At 53.9% G+C, this 5,000-nt stretch overlaps 3 non-coding genes across 3 annotated transcripts in view; all 3 read right to left on the bottom strand.

Moving 5' to 3' along the window:
• LOC138943719 (large subunit ribosomal RNA) overlaps positions 1-186 on the bottom strand; it is a 4,169-nt gene extending 3,983 nt beyond the window's left edge. Inside the window, exon 1 of the ribosomal RNA XR_011448545.1 lies at positions 1-186. This exon is cut by the window's left edge and continues 3,983 nt beyond it. This is a non-coding gene — a ribosomal RNA (large subunit ribosomal RNA).
• Positions 187-1,118: 932 nt separating this feature from the next.
• Positions 1,119-1,273, bottom strand: LOC138943706 (5.8S ribosomal RNA). Its single transcript, XR_011448532.1, has one exon. It is a non-coding gene; the product is annotated as a 5.8S ribosomal RNA (ribosomal RNA).
• An 846-nt stretch (positions 1,274-2,119) lies between these two features.
• LOC138943717 (small subunit ribosomal RNA) lies at positions 2,120-4,040 on the bottom strand. The gene has a single exon (XR_011448543.1). It is a non-coding gene; the product is annotated as a small subunit ribosomal RNA (ribosomal RNA).
• Positions 4,041-5,000: the final 960 nt, after the last annotated feature.

The raw sequence follows: 5,000 nt of genomic DNA, 5'->3' as shown, positions 1-5,000 counted from the left end.
CGACGCGACACCTCGGGATAAGCGGATCCTCCCAAACACCACATTTCCCTGCGGCGGAACCGCGGGATTCGGTGCTGGGCTCTTTCCTGTTCGCTCGCCGCTACTAAGGAAATCCTAGTTAGTTTCTTTTCCTCCGCTTAATAATATGCTTAAATTCAGCGGGTAATCTCGCCTGCTCTGAGGTCGTCAAAGAGTTTAGTTTTCGATAACCGTGGCCGCGCCGCCTCCTCCGCCGGCTCTTTTCTCACTTAGAGAGCGAGCGTCGGGAGAGCGGCAGCGCCGGCACAGCGGCTTCGCATTGTACTCGGAGGAGTGGCGAGGAGACGTGTTGTTTGTGACAACGATTCTTCCACGCGCGGCTCGCAGCCGCTAATAGGAGGAAATGTAAGCCGATCGAATCTCGTTCGAGTTGTCTGCTTGCAAACAACGAATAAGATCGGCGCGGATCGCGTCATCTTCGATCGCCGGGGACGCGAGATACATTGCGAGCGAGTGTGCGCGTACACGTACATCTCTATCACCCACATCCTTCAAATTTTCTCTCCGCATATCGTGTGTTATGCACGGATATGGGATACGACGGGGCGAATCGGATTCGACGAGTACACGACGACGCGTGCCGGTCCCCTATATTCGTTTTCGAGAATTTCGTGGACTCGGACAAGCGGTCGGCTCGCGATTCACCCGCGTTAAGGAGGGCTCTCTCGCTCTTTTCTCTCCGCGTACCGCCGGGCGACGACGCGCCGCGGTTCTCTCCTACCGTTTGCGCGGAAGGTGGCGCGCACCAAGACTCGCGCGTAAGAGGCGCGAGCGCGCGCTGGCGCACCGGGAGACCGCGAGAGGGATAACGCAACGTGTGTGCGCGTGTCTTCTACTCCCTCTCTCCTTCGACAGTTTCCGGGCGCGCGCGCGCAGGCTCCCTATCTTTACTTACTGCGTGTGTGCGTACGCTGCTCTCACTCTTCCTTTTCCTCGGTGTTATTTCAGACGACGCCAAGGGGCCGCCTCTCGGGACGGCTCGTCTCGGGCGAACGTCCAACTATCGCTCGTACACCGTTTGCGCGAACGGGCACGGTGGCCCGGCGCGCAAAGGCGCAAGCAGTTTCGAGGTACTAAAACGACCCTCAGCCAGGCGTGGTCCGGGAATTGTATCCGTGGACCGCAATGTGCGTTCGAAATGTCGATGTTCATGTGTCCTGCAGTTCACAAGTTGACGCGCAATTAGCTGCGTTCTTCATCGACCCACGAGCCAAGTGATCCACCGTTCAGGGTAATCGTTTTGCAATTCTTGCGTTCAACGAACGCTTCGTTCATCCATCTTAGTCTCCTCTCCGAAGAGAGAGAGATAAAATCGTTGGCCCTTCGATCAGCCTGGCCGCGCGCGTCCGAGCACGCGCGCGGACCGCCGCCACCGCTGGGGAGGCTACGGCACAAAAGTTGTTTCGCGATCGGAGCGTCTCTTCCCCGTACATATAATATAATAATATATATATTTGGAAGAGCCGGGGCGGAATGTTCTTTGAAGAAACCGTCGGACTTGATCGGGTGTGATCCGTCCTCTCGCCCGTTCGTCCGATAGCCGCGCGCTCGCGTACAAACACGCTGACCGCTGCCCCGGTGCGGGGAGGGGCGCGTTCACGAGCGTTGCGGACGCACGGACGGGCGTAGGTTACCACCGGTACGCGCTAACGCCGGATCGTAACTCTGCGCTTGGCAAGAGCGCGATCGGGAAAGCGTCTTCTGCTCCGAATCGCATTCATGTAATTTCGCAATTTGCGCAACGAGCCTCAACGGGTCGCGCGCGACGCGACGCGACGCCGGTTGCGGCTACGAAGCTTAAGGAGAGAGTCTCGGATAATCCTCTCCTCCTCCATCCCGCTCGCACGACGCCGACCGCACCGAAAAAGGCCGACGGCGCTCTGCTGCTGGCTTCCCTTTCTCTCTCGGGTCGTCGCAGAGGCGCGCGGCGTTCGACGCGCGTCGTCGTATTAGTACATGCGGGATATAATCCGTCAATTCCATTTTACTTTCGTATCTGTTTTCTTTGTCCATTCAGTCGCCGACTGCTGCGAGCGCGCGTCCAAAAGACTCGAGACGCAGAGCAGGACCTCCGGAACGTTAATGATCCTTCCGCAGGTTCACCTACGGAAACCTTGTTACGACTTTTACTTCCTCTAAATGATCAAGTTTGGTCATCTTCCCGGCAACATCGGCAATGCCGAGACATTGCCGCGCACCAGTCCGAAGACCTCACTAAATCATTCAATCGGTAGTAGCGACGGGCGGTGTGTACAAAGGGCAGGGACGTAATCAACGCGAGCTTATGACTCGCGCTTACTGGGAATTCCTCGTTCATGGGGAACAATTGCAAGCCCCAATCCCTAGCACGAAGGAGGTTCAGCGGGTTACCCGGGCCTTTCGGCCAGGGAACACACGCTGATTCCTTCAGTGTAGCGCGCGTGCGGCCCAGAACATCTAAGGGCATCACAGACCTGTTATTGCTCAATCTCGTGCGGCTAGAAGCCGCCTGTCCCTCTAAGAAGATTTGTTTGTACGTTGGTAGTAAAAACCCGCCAGCCGAAGCCGGGGGCCTTCGCGATACCATAAGGTACGCCTATTTAGCAGGCTAGAGTCTCGTTCGTTATCGGAATTAACCAGACAAATCGCTCCACCAACTAAGAACGGCCATGCACCACCACCCACCGAATCAAGAAAGAGCTATCAATCTGTCAATCCTTCCGGTGTCTGGGCCTGGTGAGGTTTCCCGTGTTGAGTCAAATTAAGCCGCAGGCTCCACTCCTGGTGGTGCCCTTCCGTCAATTCCTTTAAGTTTCAGCTTTGCAACCATACTTCCCCCGGAACCCAAAAGCTTTGGTTTCCCGGAAGCTGCCCGCCGAGTCATCGGAGGAACTTCGGCGGATCGCTAGCTGGCATCGTTTATGGTTAGAACTAGGGCGGTATCTGATCGCCTTCGAACCTCTAACTTTCGTTCTTGATTAATGAAAACATTTTTGGCAAATGCTTTCGCTTCTGTCCGTCTTGCGACGATCCAAGAATTTCACCTCTAACGTCGCAATACGAATGCCCCCATCTGTCCCTATTAATCATTACCTCGGGGTTCCGAAAACCAACAAAATAGAACCGAGGTCCTATTCCATTATTCCATGCACGCAGTATTCAGGCGAAGGTAGCCTGCTTTAAGCACTCTAATTTGTTCAAAGTAAACGTACCGGCCCGACTCGACACTCAGTAAAGAGCACCGCGACGGGATATTAGTTGGGCCGCCCCTCGCGAGGCTAAGCCCACCGGTAGGACGTCCCACATCACGCCAGTTAAACACCGCGAGCGGTGAACCGACGGTGTGCGACACAGATTCAACTACGAGCTTTTTAACCGCAACAACTTTAATATACGCTATTGGAGCTGGAATTACCGCGGCTGCTGGCACCAGACTTGCCCTCCAATGGATCCTCGTTAAAGGATTTAAAGTGTACTCATTCCGATTACGGGGCCTCGGATGAGTCCCGTATCGTTATTTTTCGTCACTACCTCCCCGTGCCGGGAGTGGGTAATTTGCGCGCCTGCTGCCTTCCTTGGATGTGGTAGCCGTTTCTCAGGCTCCCTCTCCGGAATCGAACCCTGATTCCCCGTTACCCGTTACAACCATGGTAGGCGCAGAACCTACCATCGACAGTTGATAAGGCAGACATTTGAAAGATGCGTCGCCGGTGCTAGGACCGTGCGATCAGCACAAAGTTATTCAGAGTCACCAAAATAAACGGTGGACGAACGGCGAACCGCCCGCCACCGATTGGTTTTGATCTAATAAAAGCGTCCCTTCCATCACTGGTCGGGACTCTGTTTTGCATGTATTAGCTCTAGAATTACCACAGTTATCCAAGTAAATGTGGGTACAATCTAATGAACCATAACTGATTTAATGAGCCATTCGCGGTTTCACCTTAATTCGGCATGCACTGAGACATGCATGGCTTAATCTTTGAGACAAGCATATGACTACTGGCAGGATCAACCAGGGAGCTTCGTGTTCGGTTACTCGCGTGGAGCGGTAACTCGCGAGCGAGCCCGAAGGCCCGTCGCTATTAAGCTCTTACTTCTCGCGCCGCCGGTCTTTATTAGCCGGTCGGCGACACTCTCTATCTACTTACTTACTTATTACGCAACACACTTTATGCGTGCGTCTCGTCTTCGTGAGAGGAGCGAGGCGGTCCGTGTATATAATAAACCTCCTCCTCTCTTACTTCAAGATCATTCTCCATTTTATATTGTGTATTATAAAAAGATCATACTCATTCTCATTCTCCCAATGTAAACGCGCGATCGCGAGGACCGCGCGATTTACCCTGACGCTAGATCGACGATGCCGATGCTTAGACGTCGAGGATAAATGTGCTATCGTGCTTTTAGCACGCACTTATATTTCGCTACGGCGTACAAAGCGTGCGGGAAGAACGTTGTAATCCGTCCTTCCACGCCACTCGTATCCGTGGAGTAAACGTTCGGTAAGCGCGACGATTCCGCTGCTGCGTCCAAGACGAGAGGGAATCGCGCGGCCAACACACTAGATGCGTGCGCGCCACATAAGAGCCATTCGGTCTTGCGACACCGACTCGTGGCAATGCTGTGCTCGTAATAAAAGTGTGTGCATAGAATAAGCGCCGAAGCGCGACACGTCGTACCCTCTTATAATACCCAACCGGACGGCCAGGCGGTCGGCGACGACACGGCTTTTTGCTTAGCGAGCGCGAGCTCGAGCTCGTCGAAATTTTGTCGACGAGAGCGTAAATACAATAGTCTCTTCCCTCATAGAGACGTTTTACTCGGACTCTGTCCGATAAAGCACAACACAAATCGCCGTTTGTGTTTTCTTCTCTCCTCTTAAACAATAATAAATCTCTCCTGTATCGTTCGTTTTAAACGTTCTCGAAAAGACAAGAACGCAAGAATCGTGCGAGCCGCGCGAAGAACGCGCAACCGCC

This window comes from Polyergus mexicanus, unplaced genomic scaffold (genome assembly GCF_030449975.1).
Source record: "Polyergus mexicanus isolate NDT 795.1 unplaced genomic scaffold, iyPolMexi1.0 SCAF_34, whole genome shotgun sequence".
NCBI lineage: Eukaryota > Metazoa > Arthropoda > Insecta > Hymenoptera > Formicidae > Polyergus > Polyergus mexicanus.
Note: the sequence above shows the minus strand (reverse complement) of the source record. Positions and strands in the feature narration are given on the sequence as shown.